Source organism: Lathyrus oleraceus, chromosome 3 (genome assembly GCF_024323335.1).
Source record: "Lathyrus oleraceus cultivar Zhongwan6 chromosome 3, CAAS_Psat_ZW6_1.0, whole genome shotgun sequence".
NCBI classification, from domain to species: domain Eukaryota; kingdom Viridiplantae; phylum Streptophyta; class Magnoliopsida; order Fabales; family Fabaceae; genus Lathyrus; species Lathyrus oleraceus.
Window position 1 is genome coordinate 162098836 of NC_066581.1, and position 17200 is coordinate 162116035.

Genomic DNA, 17200 nt, shown 5'->3' on the forward strand with positions numbered 1-17200 from the left:
GCCTTGATTTTTTGTATGATGCATGCTATAAATGTTGTGATTTCTCATGACTTTTGTTGGAATTTTAGGGATCATTTCTGATTTAATTGAGATTTTTCATTCTGGATGGTCACATTTGAGCTTTTAAATTGCCTTGAACTTCATTTGATCATGAAATATTTGTTCTTTATCCAATAAATGTGAAATTTTGCACACTATTTCTAGACATGTTGAGTGTTGTTTTGGCTTTGGTTTGAGGTCTTTACCATAATCCATATCTGTTTTATGCCTATGCTAACTTGGTGTGACAATTTGTGTCACACATGTGCTTGTTATGCTTGTCTTGACCTATGCTATGTGTTTGCCATGCCTAATGATGTCCAATGCCTCTAATTTTTTGTGTGATGATCATGTTGTATGTCTTGTTTACTCATGAATTTTGCCAAGATTATTTGAATCATTTTTGATTTAATGTGCATTTGTTTCTTTTGATGTCACAATGTGGTCACAATTTGCACACCTTGCCATGTTTGGTTCATGAAGTGATTTTGGTTAATGATATTGATATGAGACCTTTTGGATTGTGTTCTTGATTGAATGAGGATGATTCATGTCAAATTTCATGTTCTGTTTTGAATTTTTTCTCCATCTTTGACCCTAGGCCTTGACCTTGTGGTTTGTGACTCACAATTGAGCTTTGATTTTAGGTTTACACATCCAAGTCCATAGTTGATGATGCTTCCTCACTTGAGCATTGATGTTTGCTCTAGATGTTGACTAACCTTGAGTTGTTTTGTAGGTTGATGCCAAGTCATTTGTGTTGTGCCTATTGGCTTATGGCTTGCACATTGTTGCTTAATGCCTTATCTGTCTGATTGTGTGATTGACTGTTGTTTGGTGGTCTGAACTTTGTACTGATTTGTTTGATGTTTTCACAGGTACATTAGTTGCTTTAAGTTCACTTTGAACTTTGCTTTGCTTGGTTGCTTAACCAGTGAGGTATAACTCTCTTGACTTCATGTAGTCTGGAAGACCTGTCCTGTTATGTGGGCAGGCACCTGTCTGAAGCCCTCCTTAAGAGGCAATGCTTGTGAATGTTTATTTTTGTGCCAAGCAGGAAAAGTCCTCTTATGAGGCAATTGGCAGATAAAAGAGATGTGTAATCCATCTCCTGCTATTCAGTGTGTCATCCACTTTGCTTACACCTTGTGTTGATGCATTGTGGATATTAACCCAAGATCTTTGTTGTGTCAGTCATATGTGGAGAAGAGTTCCTACATTCTGAACTCCCACACTTTCATTTGTCTGAAGCTCTCCCAGGCCAGGGATAAGAGCTGTGAGGTCTTACCCTCACTCCCCATTTCATCTGCTTCACCCTAACTCTCAATGTTAGGGTTAAGAGCTAACTACACCCGATTCCAGTTGGCTTGTGTTTCACAGCATAACCTTGTATGAGCCCAATTGTGTGCATATAGTGTGTGTGCTTGCCTTTTGTGTTTGTATGTGTTTGCTTGTGTTGTTTAGGATAGCTTGCTGCCTGTGCAAGTTAGATAGAAACCTCAACCTAGGACCATTGTGGATTACATGATAACTATTAGGCTCGAGTCAGGCTCCCTTCTAGTTTGTCATTTCCCTGTATCTGGTTAGGTTAGAAAGTTTCTCCCTTGTTAAGGGGAACTACGTTGCCCTGATCCTCATACCAGATGAGGTACGTAGGCAGGAGACCGTACGAGATCTCTCTGGGAACCTTTTTTTCTTCTTCTTTTTTGTGTGTGTTTGCTTGACAGTTATTAGGCTCGAGTTCCAGACTCCCTATTAACTTGTCTGTTTGTTAACCTTCTTGTGTGTGTTAGGAGATGGATGTAAGACCAGCAATTGGCATTCCGTATCCTATTGGTGTTTGTTTGTGTGAAGTCTGACGTAAGTCCAGCGATTGGCAGTTGGTTTCCTGTGTGTGTTTATTGGTTCGGAGTCTGACGTAAGCCCAGCGATTGGCAGTCGGTTTCTTGTGTGTGTGTGTTTTATTTCGGCGTGCGTGAGCCAAACTACGGTAGCTCTGATTCTCATTCCAGATGAGATACGTAGGCATAGGATGCGATATCCTAGCGAGCCCATTCCCCTCTTCTTCAATCTGTGTCTTATTCTAGTGTGTGTGTGCATTCTTTTGAACAGTGTTTAGCAACCTTTCTTCTATTCTTTTGAGCGTGGATCCCGTCGAGTACGACGGACGTGAGGGGTGCTAATACCTTCCTCTTGCGTAACCGACTCCCGATCCCATCTCTCTTTGGTTGCGAGACCATGTCTTTTCCAGGTTTACTTCGAGCGTTTCCTTTCCATCTTTTGGGATAAATAACGCACGGTGGCGGCTCTGTTTGTTTTGTTTTTCCCGCCGGTTGTTTTTCGCGGATGCGACAGCTAGCGACTCTGCTGGGGATACAAAGAAGTTGACCTCTGGCTGGTCCATCTTCCCTAAGCGAGTCACTCCTAGCGTTCTCTAGGATAGTTTAGGTTGCTTGTGTTGTTCTGTTTATTGCATTTATGATTATTGTTTTGTATATATTTGCATAAAGGTTTGCATGCATCATACTATCAGTGTGCTGTCTTCTGTACAGGTTGGTTCCTCTGATTTGGGGTGGGTGTTCTGAGTGGGGCTAAAACCCAGGCTCGAGTATACACCTAGGATTAGTGTGGTCTCATGTTGCCTCTCATGTTAGGTCAACATGTTTTTGGCGACGTGACATACCACAAGTCGGACGAGGTTCTTTTGAGGGAGCTCTTCCTTTGTGGAGTATCCACTTTGGTTGAGTCACTTCATCTGAGTTGTTGACTTCAGTGACCGATCTTTCCCGGATCTTTGGTTTAGACGATCTTAAGAGAGCTACAACGGCACACCCGAAAGGGCAAACCCGTTGAGTATCTTTTCCCGATTGTCGAGACCATTATCCGCCTTAGGATGACCTGATTAGAATTCACCTGTGAGGGGAGGGTTGATTCTTACAGATGCTGATGGTGACTGTGATGGTGACTAATGGTTCCGTTGTTGATCAGAGTCCTATTTATAAGTCAGATTTATGGATTTATTTCTGAGACGCCGGAGTTCTGTCCGTGGTATTTATCAGTGGGGATCCGTTTATTTCAGGATTCCCTGGGCTGGTTCAGAGGGTCTTGTGGTTATCTGTTCAGAGGATTTCTGGTGATGATGATGATGTATCCTCCGGTTCCATTTATTTCGGAACTCCCAAGTCGGATTTGTGGTTGCTCAGTACCTCAGATGGTTGTGATCAGTTCAGAGGTCGTAACTCAGTGCAGTGGTTGTTTAGATGACTGGGAGGATGGCACTGTGCATTGCATTCATACATCAGCATCATTCACATTTTGCATCTATCTGCATCTAACTCATGTTTATCCATATGCAGGGGACATTCTTGATTGAGATCCTGGTTGAGAGACTTCTTTGTTCCAGACATGAGGACCGGCTTGAAGGACGATGTTGTCCACAGTTTCTTCGATCCAGAGATTGGTGTGCTGAGAGATATGATGGCATTGATTACCCCTGACCATGTGGGGTTATTCCGTGAGGCATACGGTGGTATTCTGAAGTTGGTTTTCAGGCTCACAAATAGTGATAGGAGTGCCATTCATACTCTTCTCCAGTTCTATGACCCGGGCTTGAGATGTTTCGTGTTCCCGGATTACCTGTTGGGGCCTTTGATGGAAGACTATGCCAGCATCCTGGGTATTCAGATCCGAGATCAGATTCCTTTCGTTGTCACTAAGGGGGAATCTGATATTATTGAGATTTCTCGTGCTCTTTATTTGAGCCTAGAGGTGACAAAGGGGGGTTTGAAGGAGAAGGGAAAATTACCTGGTCTTCATCTGAGTTTCTTGGAGGCTAAGGCCAAGGAGCATGCTGTTGTGGGTAATTGGAGGGCCGTTTGTGCCTTGATTGCTGTGAGCATCTATGGGACCATCCTGTTTCCTAATCAGAAGAACTTCGTGGATGTTAATGCCATCAGGTTGTTTATGCAGAGGAATCCCATTCCTACCCTGGTTGGAGATGTATATTACTCGGTCCATAATCGGAATGAGAAGCGGCGTGGGGGATTGATCAGATGTTGTGCTCAGCTGCTGTACAAGTGGTTTATGGGGTATTTGCCTTCCAGGGGTGCCTTTGCCTGTCTTGATCCTACCGTCAAGTGGTCAGTCAGGTTGATGGGTTTGCGAGCCAATGACATAGCTTGGACTCATAATGGTATGGCTGGACGAGATTTTATTTACAGTTGTGGGAGTCTTCCCAATGTGCCGCTTATAGGAGTTCAAGGTTGCATTAATTACAATCCGGTGCTTCTTAGGAGACAGATGGGATTTTCCGTGGAGGGTCCTCCTCTCGGGCGAGAGATTCAGGAGTCTTTATACTTCCCAATTGAGGGCAATCAGACAAAGTTGAGGCAAGTGTCGGATCAGTGGCGTGACATTCAGAGGAAGGGCAAGGTTCCTTTTGGTAAGGTCAACAACAGGTCTTTTCCTCCATTTGATGATTGGCTTAGGAAAAGGATTGAGCTCACACATCTACCATTTTCTGGAGGTGATCCTTGGTGTCCTTTGATTGAGGGGACACGTTCTTCTATCAGCATGGAAGAGTTCCTTGAGATGAAGAAAGCCAGAGATCAGCTGCAAGCAGAGAAGACTGAGTTGGAGATGAGTGTTGCTAGGATTCAGATGGCTAATCAGGAAATCAAAGGGAGAATAGAAGACCAGGATAGGAGACATGCCATGGAAGTGAAGCGCTTTGAGATAGACACTGCCTATTATCGCAAGATTAGCCAAGCGTTGGAGTCATCCACAAAGGAGCACGACATCACCAAGGAGAGGTTGGCTAGAGCTTCGCAGGTCATTGAAGATGAGAAGAGGAGACAAATCCTTGTGAGGGATCAGAGAGATTCCAGAGCCAAAGTCCTTGCTACAGAATGGGAAGCTGAGAGAGCGAAGATCGTTGCTGAGAGAGATCATTATCTTGCGGAGAGGGATCTTTACTTCAGACAGATGAAGATTCACCAGAAGGAGATAGGGAGATTGCAGCAGGAGAATACCAAGCTCAGGTTTGCCGCGAAGTTTACCAAGATGGTTGATGATGCAGAGCCGTCTGTGAGACCTTCATCAGTGTAGACCTTTCTCATTTGTGTTGGATTACCATCAGGCCTGTTGACGGAATTCACTTGCTTGTATTTTCTTTCTGATTCTGGAGAATTGTATGTGATTTGTATCAGCTTGATGTATGACTCTCGCACATATGGTGCCCTTTTGGGTATACAATGGTTATTTTCATTCAGTGATTAATATTCAAGCTTTATTTGCTTTCCTGTATGCTCTCACATCGCACACACGTGGGTGGGGGGTATCTTTGCTAAATCATATATCTCTGATCTGTATGGTGAATTCATTCGATTGATGTCAGAATGTTGCTGTCGGATTATTATCTGTCTCGATGAAACCAGGATCGAAAGACAGAGTGTTCCTCATATGGATAGACATTGCATTCATGCATAATCATAATAACTTGTCTTCTATTTTGCAGGTGTTCGTTTCTAACGTGCTTGGTTGTTTCAGAAATCATTGCTCGTGCGCGTAGAGTCATTCCCTTGCACACAACCCGTCCGCACCGATACTTTACCAGACGCAACACGCCAAGGCTGATGGATCTACCCAATACAGATTTTCTCGAGCTGAAGGAGAATATGAATGAACTAATCAACGTCAAGCAAGGGTTTGCCGTCGGGCAGAAAACACTTGCTGATAAAGTGGAGAAGCTCGAGCGGGCTTCAGCTGCTAACAGTGGTGTCAATTTGGAGGGTGTCTCCAACCATGGCCTTGGTGGTTCCAGGGATGGAGGAGATCTCGGAAAGAAGACAACTGCTGGCGTAGTGATCAACAATGGGGGTGGTTTCGGTGCTGCCACAAGCGGTAGACCAGGTCCGATGGGCAATAATTTGAAGGACAGTCTGTTTCCTCCTTTCTTTGGGGCTGAAGAGGATAGAGAGGAAGACAGATAAGCAGATCAATTCTCTATGTTGAATGAGCCATTTGGTCAGTATGGTGTCCAACCGCCAAATAAAGAGATTCAGTTGCTGGCAGAAAAGATAAGGGCCTTAGAAAGCCATGCTACTCCGGGATTTGTTAATATGTCAAATATGGGGTTGGTCGAGGGGATTGTGATCCCACAAAAGTTCAAAGCGCCTGCGTTTGACAAGTACATTGGGAGTTCTTGCCCGGAAACTCATCTTCAGGCCTTTGTCCGCATGATCTCTGCTTATACAATGGATTAGAAGTTGTGGATGTACTTCTTCCAGGACAGTTTGTCTGGAGGGTCCATGGAATGGTACACTAAGTTGAAATCTTCTGACATCAAGAGCTGGCAAGATCTTGGAGATGCGTTCTTTAAACAGTATCAGTTCAACGCTGATATGGCTCCTAGCCGTACCCAACTGCAGGGTATGTCTCAGAAGCCTAATGAGGGGTTTAAAGAATATGCCCAGAGGTGGAGGGAGCTGGCTGCCCGAGTCCAACCACCGTTGGTAGACCGAGAGATGTCAGATATGTTTATGGGTACTCTTCAGGGTACATTTGCAGAAAGGATGGTTGGTTTCCCGGTTACTAACTTTGCTGATATTGTGGTGGCCGGAGAGAGAATTGAAAGTTGGTTGAAGATGGGGAAAATCCAGGGTAGTGCTTCGTCATCTGGATCGAAAAAGCCCTTTGGAAATGGTCAGAGGAAAAAAGAGGGTGATACTAGTGCCGTATATACCCAAAGAGGACAGAGTAGGGATCGTTACTACCAGCACACTGCTGCGGTAACCATTCCTGCTGATAATCAGCCTGCACAACAACAGCAGCAACAACCGCAACAGCAACGACAACCGTTTCAACAGAGACCGTAGAGGGCCGGGTATCAGGTGCGAGGACGAATGATCGTCAATTCGATAGACCACCTGTGACCTATTCATTCTTGTTGAAGAAGTTGAAGGACTTGGGGTTGGTTCAGCTGAGAACGTTGGCTCCGTTGAGACCTGATAAGAGGCCAGCCAGTTTTGATGAGAACGCCAAATGTGAGTTTCACTCAGGTGCCCCTGGACACAACATATAAAATTGCAAAGCTTTTAAGCATGTGGTCCAGGACTTAGTGGGTTCCAAGGCAATCAACTTTGCTCCATCTCCAAATGTGAATGCTAATCCCATGCCCGCGCATGGTCAAATGGGGGTGAATGCAATTTCTGAAGAAGGCAGAATTGGGCTGTTGAATGTGGATCAGTTGAAGACTCCGTTGGCTGAGGTCAAGCGTCAGTTATTGAAGAATGGGGTCATCCCGGGCTGTGATAACTGTTGTGTTGCGTGCATTGTTGCTCCTGATGGGTGTGTATTGTTGAGGGAGGCTGTCCAGAGGCTGATGGATGAAGGAAGCCTCCGATTTGAGAAGGTTGATTTGGTGAAGGAGGATGTCTCCACCATAACCATTTACTTCGACCCGGTCGATTTGTCAACGCTGGCAGACGCGGCTCCAGTTACTATCACGGTACCTGGGCCGATTTCTTATGACAAAGATGACGCCGTGTCGTGGCATTATGGTGGGGAAGTATATTGTAATGGGGAGAAGTTGGAGGATCAAACTGCAAGTGAAGCCACCGTTTCAAAGGTGGATAATGTCGGACCCAGTGGTTTCACTCGCAGTGGAAAGTTGTTTGCACCGGACGCTTTGAGGAGTTGGGAAGGAGAAAAAGAAAAGAAAGATAAGGTCGAGGCTTTAGCCAGGGCAAGAGGAAAACAAGTGGTCAATGAAGGTACTCCAATGGTGACACCGGCGCCTGGCGGGTCGGAGAAAGAACTTGATGATGAAGCTGAAGAATTTTTTAGAATAATCAAGAAGTCAGAGTACAAGCTTGTCGATCATCTGCAGTAGACCCCATCCAAGATCTCAATCTTGTCATTGTTGCTGAGCTCCGAGGGGCATAGGGAGGCTTTATTGAAAATTCTGAAGAGAGCCTATGTTCCTTAGGAGATAACAATCAATCAGTTGGAGACGGTGGTGTCAAATGTCAATGCCAGTCATGGGCTGGGTTTCACCGACCTTGATCTGACTGTGGATGGGCGTAATCATAATAGGGCATTACATATTGCTATGGAATGTAAAGGGGTTGTGCTTTCACATGTATTGGTTGATACCGGCTCCTCTTTGAATGTGTTGCCAAAGAAAGCCTTGGCGAAGCTGGACTGCGAAGGTTTGATTTTGACGCCCACTGACCTGATAGTGAGAGCTTTCGATGGTTCGAAGCGGGCTGTGTTCGGGGAAGTGGAGCTCCCGGTGAAGATCGGGCCCGAGGTGTTCAAGTCGGTATTTTATGTCATGGATATTCAGCCGGCATACAGTTGCCTGTTGGGTCGCCCATGGATCCATGCTGCTGGGGCAGTAACTTCGACTTTGCACCAGAAATTGAAGTATATCTGGGACGGGCAGGTCGTCATCGTTTGTGGGGAGGAGGATATCTTCGTCAGCCACCTATCATCGTTCAAATACGTGGAGATGGACGGTGAGATATGGGAAACGCCAAGTCAAGCATTCGAAAGCGTCAAGGTAGAGAATGCTCTTTTTGCCAAAGAAGAGGAGAAACCGTCCATTTCTTCGTATAAACAGGCTGCTGAGGTGGTGAAGAGTGGGGAACCTCCTGGTTGGGGAAAGATGATGAACATCGCCGCCAAGAAAGACTGATTTGGAGTAGGTTATCAGCCGGGCCGAGGCTCGTCTGGACAAGGTAGAGGACGTCGTCCGTCATTCACATTCACCAGTGCTGGCATGCTGGATCCAGATCACATCTGTATGGTGAGTGAAGAAGTTGATAGTGACTGTGAGATTGATCAATGGATAAAACCGTGCGTACCAGGAATGGAGGTCCAGAACTGAAAAGCCGAGAAGATCATCACTGTCACTCTACTTGAAGAGTAATATTTTCTGTTTTCAATTTTATCTGCATGGAAGCCATACGTTTTGCCCGAAACGTAATGGTTCATTATAAGGGCCATCTCATGTTTCATTTTTCAATTTTTTGCATCATAAATAAAAGGATGTTTTTCAATTAAAAGCGGTGTTCCCTGTTTTTCATTTATTTTTGCAGTATAATAAAAACAAAAATAAAAATGGCAATGTTTGTTTTCATTTTCCTTTTAAAATTGTTTCGCTCTGGTTCTAAAGCAATGCATGAATCAACATTCATGCAGATGCGATCTTTCTCCGGATCTCATTGATAACAATCCTGTTACACCCTCATATGACTTCGACAATTCGATCTATCATGCCGAAGAAGAAGGGGAAGAAGATTGTGAACTGCCAGAGGAATTAGCCAGGTTGTTAAAACAAGAGGAGAAGGTGATTCAGCCACACGAAGAGCAAGTTGAGGTTGTGAATCTGGGTACCGACGAGGTCAGGAAAGAAGTGAAAGTTGGGGCTGCTTTGGAGGCGAGTGTCAAGAGCAGAATGGTAGCCTTGTTGAAAGAATATGTTGATATCTTCGCCTGGTCTTATCAAGATATGCCAGGGTTGGATACCGATATCGTTGTGCACAAGCTACCGTTGAGAGAAGATTGTCCTCCAGTGAAGCAGAAGTTGCGCAGAACTCGACCCGAGATGGCCATGAAAATTAAAGAGGAGGTTCAGAAGCAGTGGGATGCTGGTTTCCTCGCTGTCACTAATTATCCACCTTGGGTCGCAAATATTGTGTCGGTCCCGAAGAAGGATGGGAAGGTGAGAATGTGTGTGGACTACCGGGATTTGAACAGAGCTAGCCCGAAGGATGATTTCCCATTACCTCACATTGATGTGTTGGTAGATAATACAGCTTAATTCTCGGTGTTTTCCTTCATGGATGGCTTTTCTGGCTATAATCAAATCAAAATGTCGCCAGATGATATGGAGAAAACAACGTTCATCACACCATGGGGCACTTTTTGCTATAAGGTGATGCCATTTGGTCTCAAGAACGCCGGTGCTACTTATCAGAGAGCCATGGTGACTTTGTTTCATGATATGATTCATCATGAAATCGATTGCTATGTTGATGACATGATAGCAAAGTCCAAGACAGAAGAGGGGCATTTGGTAGATCTGGCCAAGTTGTTTGACCGGTTGAGACAGTTCAGACTGAGGTTGAATCCGGACAAGTGCACTTTCAGAGTGCGGTCCGGTAAATTGCTGGGGTTCATTGTAAGTGAAAAAGGAATCGAGGTTGATCCTGCTAAAGTAAAAGCAATAAGAGAAATGCCTGAACCGAGAACGGAGAAGGAGGTTCGTGGTTTCTTAGGTAGATTGAACTACATTTCACGGTTCATAGCTCATCTAACAGCCACGTGTGAACCCATATTCAAGTTGTTGAGAAAAGATCAAACGGTCAGGTGGAATAATGATTACCAAGCGGCATTTGAAAAGATAAAAGAATATTTGCAGGAGCCTTCGATTCTGATGCCTCCTGTGAGGGACGACCGTTAATCCTGTACTTGACGGTCCTCGAGGGGTCTATGGGGTGTGTATTGGGGCAGCATGACGAGTCTGGTCGAAAAGAGCATGTCATATACTACCTTAGCAAAAAGTTTACCGACTGTGAAACAAGATATTCACTGCTCGAGAAAACTTGTTGTGCTTTGGTCTGGGCTGCTCGCCGACTGAGGCAGTATATGCTGGTTCATACCACTTTATTGATTTCCAAGATGGATCCAATCAAGTACATTTTTAAGAAACCAGCATTGACCGGACGGGTTGCTAGATGGCAAATGATTTTGACTGAATATAATATCCAGTATACCTCTCAGAAAGCAATCAAGGGGAGTGTATTGTCTGATTATCTCGCCCAGCAACCCATTGAGGATTATCAACCGATGAAGTTTGAATTCCCTAATGAGGACATCATGTTTCTCAAATCGAAAGATTGTGAGGAACCAATCCCGGAGGAGGGGCCTGACCCTGAGTCTGAATGGATTCTGATGTTTGATGGGGCCGTTAACGTGAATGGTAGCGGTGTTGGTGCTGTTCTGGTTACGCCAAAAGGATCCCACATTCCTTTTGCTGCCCGACTAACATTTGAGTGCACCAACAACGTGGCTGAATACGAAGCTTGTATCCTGGGGATTGAAGAGGCGATTGATTTGAGAATCAAGAACCTTGTTATATATGGAGATTCAGCTTTGGTTGTGAATCAGGTTAACGAAAAATGGTATACGCATCAATCTCATTTAGTTCCATACCGGGATTATACGAGGAGATTGTTGACGTTTTTCACCAAGGTGGTTTTGCATCATGTGCCTAGAGAAGAGAATCCTTTAGCAGATGCTTTGGCTACTCTGGCTGCCTTGATTAAGATGCAGTGGTGGAATCAGTTCCCCAGTGTTGAGGTGGGACGTCTGGATAGACCGGCTTATGTGTTTGCTGTTGATACAGTGCCTGACGATGAGAAGCCGTGGTATTACGATATCAAGCGCTATCTGGAGACCCAAGAGTATCCTGAGGGAGCTTCCAAGAAGGACCGAAAGACTCTGCAGAGGTTGGCCATGGTGTTCTACTTGAATAAGGATGGGGGTTTTGTACAAGAGAAATTTCGATTGGGTTTTGCTCAGATGTGTTGATGATAAAGAAGCAAGCCAATTGATGAAAGAGGTTCACAAGGGGTCGTTTGGTACCCATGCCAGTGGGAATGCGATGGTGAAGAAGCTGCTGAGGGCAGGTTATTATTGGATGACAATGGAGGCCCAATGTTTCAATTTCGTGCGGAAGTGTCATAAATGCCAGATTTATGCCGACAAGGTGCACGTGCCTCCAAATCCGTTGAGCTTGATGTCATCTCCGTGGCCGTTCGCTATGTGGGGCATTGATATGATTGGGAAGATTGAGCCTACGACTTCGAATGGGCATCGATTCATATTAGTGTCTATTGATTACTTCACCAAGTGGGTGGAAGCAGCCTCTTATGCAAACGTGACGAAGCAGGTCGTCGCCAGATTCTTGAAGAGAGACATCATTTGCAGATATGGGGTTCCCGAGAGAATCATTACTGATAATGGTTCTAATTTGAATAATAAGATGATGGCAGACTTGTGCCGGGAATTCAAGATCGAGCATCACAATTCTTCTCCTTATCGTTCGAAGATGAATGGGGCGGTTGAGGCGGCCAATAAGAATATAAAGAAGATTGTGCAGAAGATGGTCGTGACCTATAAGGATTGGCATGAGATGTTGCCGTTTGCATTGCATGGGTATCGAACTTCGGTGCGTACATCTACTAGGGCAACGCCTTTCTCGTTGGTATATGGAATGGAAGCCGTGCTCCCGGTTGAGGTTCAAATTCCCTCTTTGAGAGTCCTGATGGACGTGAAGTTGCAAGAGGCTGAATGGGTAAGGACTCGGTATGAGGAGTTGAGCCTGATTGAGGAAAAGAGGCTGGCGGCCATTTGTCATGGGCAGTTGTACCAGCAGCGGATGAAGCGTGCTTTTGACCGAAAGGTACGACCTCATGTGTATCACGTAGGTGATATGGTGCTGAAAAGGATCCTTCCTCCTCAAAACGATCGTAGGGGCAAGTGGACACCCAATTATGAAGGTCCATTCGTGGTCAAGAAGGTTTTCTCTGGTGGAGGCTTGTTATTGATGACCATGAATGGTGAGGATTTTCCATCCCCTGTGAATGCGGACGCAGTTAAAAAAATACTTCGTATAAAGAGACCCGCTGGACGAAAAGAATAAAATAGTCCAGGAAAAAATGGGCATCCCTGCGAACCAAAAAAAATGATGAAAAGGTTCGGGCAAAAATTAGGGATAAAAAGAAAAAATGTACACCCGGCAAGTCGAAAACCTGAAAAGGCGGCTTGGGCAAAAAAGGGTATCCCGGTGGACTGAAAACCCGAAAGGGCGGTCCAGGCAAAAGAGGGATTGAAACGAACAACTGCGTCTGGCATGATCGCTTGTACTTTGGATATGACATGGATAATCCCCGGTAGGGATCGGTCGGAAACGTCTTGTTCAGAAGGCGGAAAGCACGGAGAGTCTGAGGACATATGGGGTGTAACTGAGTTGGAACTCGATGAGATCACGGTTTCACATTGCCATTAGGATAAATTTTTCCTTTTGTGCGCAATTACCTCTTTTCAGGGATTGCTTCCTTTGTATTGCTCAGTTATGAGCCACACTTTTTCAATCAATAAAATGCATATTCAGTCAAATAATTTTGTTTTTGTTTTCATTACCGCTTTGATCGCAAAAACATCCAATTATTTGTGATAAAGAATCTTTGCATTTTGCGACATGGAGATCCCTTCCAATGCATGTTTATAAGATTGAAAACTTAAAATCTTATTCGGAAGGTTGAGTGACCCAGGTGTTGAAATCGTGGCACGCTTGGGGCACGTTTTTATCTAACGATCTCTGTTGCAGGTGCTGTTAGATATTTTCACTCACTTGCAGGTTGTGATTTGAAGCTTTTGGCAAAAGATCCCCGTGGAGTTCAGTCAGGGACAAGGGATCAAAGAATGGTGAAAAGACGGCGAAAAACGTACGACGATCCTTGAGAATTAATCAAGAAGACTCTTCAAAGTCGGAAGAACTGGAAAGTTGATACCAATTTGAGGGGTTCGATATCCGTGGAGTACGGAGAAGTCGGGAATACAAGGTGATGAATCAGAAAAGTCCAGACGAGTCTGGGAGCTCTCAAAAGTGGAAAGCTGACACTGGATTTGGATGTTGAAAACCAGGGCTCGGCGAGTCGACGAGTGTTCTGTGCCAGAATTTCCTTGTTTCCCCTAACAGAGGCGGAACTGTTATCTCCCCAGCAGATTCAGGGTCTGAGTCTTCCCTAGCAGGGTCGGGATGGTTATCTCCTCAGCAGGTTTGAGATCGGTGTTTCCCCCAGCAACCAGGCCTGAAGGTTTCTTTTTCCCAGCATAAGTGTCTGTGGGTAGCTATTTCCCCTGGCATGGTGGAGCTTGTAAATTCCCCAGCAAGTTGGAGATTATTGTTTTCCCCACAGAGTGCGTTGTTGGTTTCTTCCCCAGCGAAGTCCCCAAATGGGTCGGGTTCAGTGGAGATTATCCCTGGTGTGGGTGGCCCATTTCTCAGCAGCAATGCTATTCCCCAGCAGGGTGGAGATTGGGGTGTTGACGAATTCCTCAGCAGAGTGCCTCGAGCTCCCCAGGAGAGTCCCTTGAGGGGGATACTTTTTATGCATTCATCATGTAGATAAGCATAGCATATTGCATAATTAATTGCGTAGCATTTCCATGATTGTGGAGCATTACGCTAAAAAATCATCATGCATAAGCATTGCAAGCATAAGCTAGTCTCAAGCCGTGGTTATTGTTTGAGAGGTGGTTTCGCCAGAAGGTGAAGATGTTGCTCCGAGGAGTTGGCATCATGGTTTTAATCAATAATATTCCCCAGTAGTGCGATATTGGAGGAAGGGTTTCTGTCGGGCGGGGACGGAAAAGATAATCCAAGGAGTTTCGGGGTCCAAAAAGTAAAGAAAAGAGAAAGAGATAATCCCCAGTTGAGCGCAATATGTTCGTTTGCTAGGTTTGAATAGAGGATAGCATGCTCATGGTTTGTTATCCCCAACATGGAGCGAGGTGGTATTCAGACCAGTTTCCGATTTTCAAATCAAAGAAGTTTCCGACGTTCAGGTCGAAGTACTTGTGGTATTCAGACCAGTTTCCGATTTTCAGATCGAAGAAGTTTCCGACGTTCAGGTCGAAGTACTTGTGGTATTCAGACCAGTTTCCGATTTTCAGATCGAAGAAGTTTCCGACGTTCAGGTCGAAGTACTTGTGGTATTCAGACCAGTTTCCGATTTTCAGATCGAAGAAGTTTCCGACGTTCAGGTCGAAGTACTTGTGGCACTCAGGCCAGTTTCCGATTTTCAGATCGAAGAAGTTTCCGACGTTCAGGTCGAAGTACTTGTGGTATTCAGACCAGTTTCCGATTTTCAGATCGAAGAAGTTTCTGACGATCAGGTCGAAGTACTTGTGGTATTCAGACCGGTTTCCGATTTTCAGATCGAAGAAGTTTCCGACGTTCAGGTCGAAGTACTTGTGGCACTCAGGCCAATTTCCGATATTCAGATCGAAGAAGCTTCCGAAGTTCAGATCGATGCAGCTTGCGGCACTCAGGCCAGCTTTCCGGTATTCAAATCGAAGTGGCGTTCAGGCCAGTTGTTGGGCATTCAGGCCAATCTCCCGGTATTCAGACCGATATCAATACTCTCGTGTTCCGATGCTCAGTATTCAGACTGATGAGCGGCATTCAGGCCATGGTTATTCCTGTGTTACCATTTATTTTGGTATACAAGCCAAATTTTTGTGCGGTATTCAGGCCGACTTTTCTCCGTACCAGACGGATTCTTCTTTTCAAGATTGCTTCTTTGCCGATTTTGATAGGCATTATTAATTATTTTCCCATCAGAGTGCAAATTGTTCGTCTGTTCTTGGTATTCAATCACTCTTCATCCTGATCATCTGAAAGCCGGGGCTGTTCATATCGACAGGTTCATAGTGGATTGAATAGGGGCAGCTGTAACACCTCAAAATTTGCCCTCCTCTCTTGGGACTAGCTTAGCATATTGCATCTCATTTTTAGGACATTAGGCATTACATCTTTGCATATCATGTGAAATAAGCAAGTCATCCTCCTAGGTCTTTATCAGAGGATAGAGAGGTTAAAAGATTCAAGCTTAAGGGTCTCATGAATTGATCACTAATCATCTGAGGTTTGTGCTTCAATTAGGGTTTTTTGGTTCCTCAAGGAGGTCGAGTATTATCTTGGTTGAAATGGTACATCATCATCATCATGATTCATTATTTCTGATCAGGTTCCTTGTGTCATACCCCGATTTTGGTCCTGAATTTTTTATGTTTTCACTTTTGTTTAGCACGCTTAACCTGCACGGACCAAAGCCAAAAAAAAAAAACAAGCATAAGGTTGATATTGACACAGTGGAGAAGTTTCAGACTTTAAGGAAGCAAGAGCAGAAATATTTTGATGACATGGTTCAACAATGCAAGGATGTAGGCGCAACCCTTGTTATTTGCCAAAGGGGTTTTGATGATGAAGCAAATCATCTCTTGATGCATAGGAACTTGCCAGCTGTTAGGTGGGTTGGTGGTGTTGAGTTGGAATTGATTGCCATAGCAACAAGTGTAAGAATTGTTTCCAGGTTCCAGGAATTAACTGCAGAAAAGTTAGGAAAGGTTGGTATCGGCAGAGAGAAAGCATTTGGAACAGCTAAAGACCGGATGTTATACATTGAGCATTGTGCTAATTCAAGGGCCGTGTTGTTGTGATTTCTATATATTTCAAGGATGTTTCTTTCAGAAGGTCACAAGCATCAAGTTGTTTTCAGTTTTTGGTTTTGTTTCTATTTAGTGCTTATTGCTGCACAGGATAATATCACTGACCATACCGAAGTTGAAGCATTAAAAGTCATAAAAGAAAGGTTGATTGATCCTAATGGAAATTTGAGCAATTGGATACGCGGAGACCCATGTACATCTCGCTGGACAGGAGTTTTATGTTTCAATGAAAATATTAATTGATGGCTATTTACACGTTCAAGAATTGCAACTAATGAATTTGAGCTTGTCCAGATATTTGGTACCAGAAATTGGCAGCTTAGCTGGAAAGATTGAACTTCATGTGGAACAAAATAATTGGGAGTATTCCAAAGGAAATTGGCAATATCAAATCTCTAGTCCTCCTGCTATTAAATGGAAATCTATTAACAGGTTCACCGCCAGATGAGCTTGGCTTTCTCCCGATCATATATCAGGACCTCTACCAGCATCATTTGCAAACCTGAACAACACAAGCAATAACATTCAAGGGTTGTTCATATTCCTGTCAGAAGTCTGCATAATCCATTACTACAATTGTTCCAAGTTACATCAAGGATCCAAATTTTGTGTATTCTTATTACATATAATAAGCATTACATTACATCATCAAACATTTACCGCCTAGGTATACTCCTTTTTGAGTTACTAGTTCATTTTGACTCTAAAAAAGGCACATACTGCAACAAATCTCTTGTCTTCCATAGCTAAAATAGATAGTTGCTACTATCCTGAGACATTACATCAAATGCACATTGTGAATGCTGGTACTGGCTTTAAGAGGATGCTTTGGCCTGCTGCACAGAAATTTCTTGAT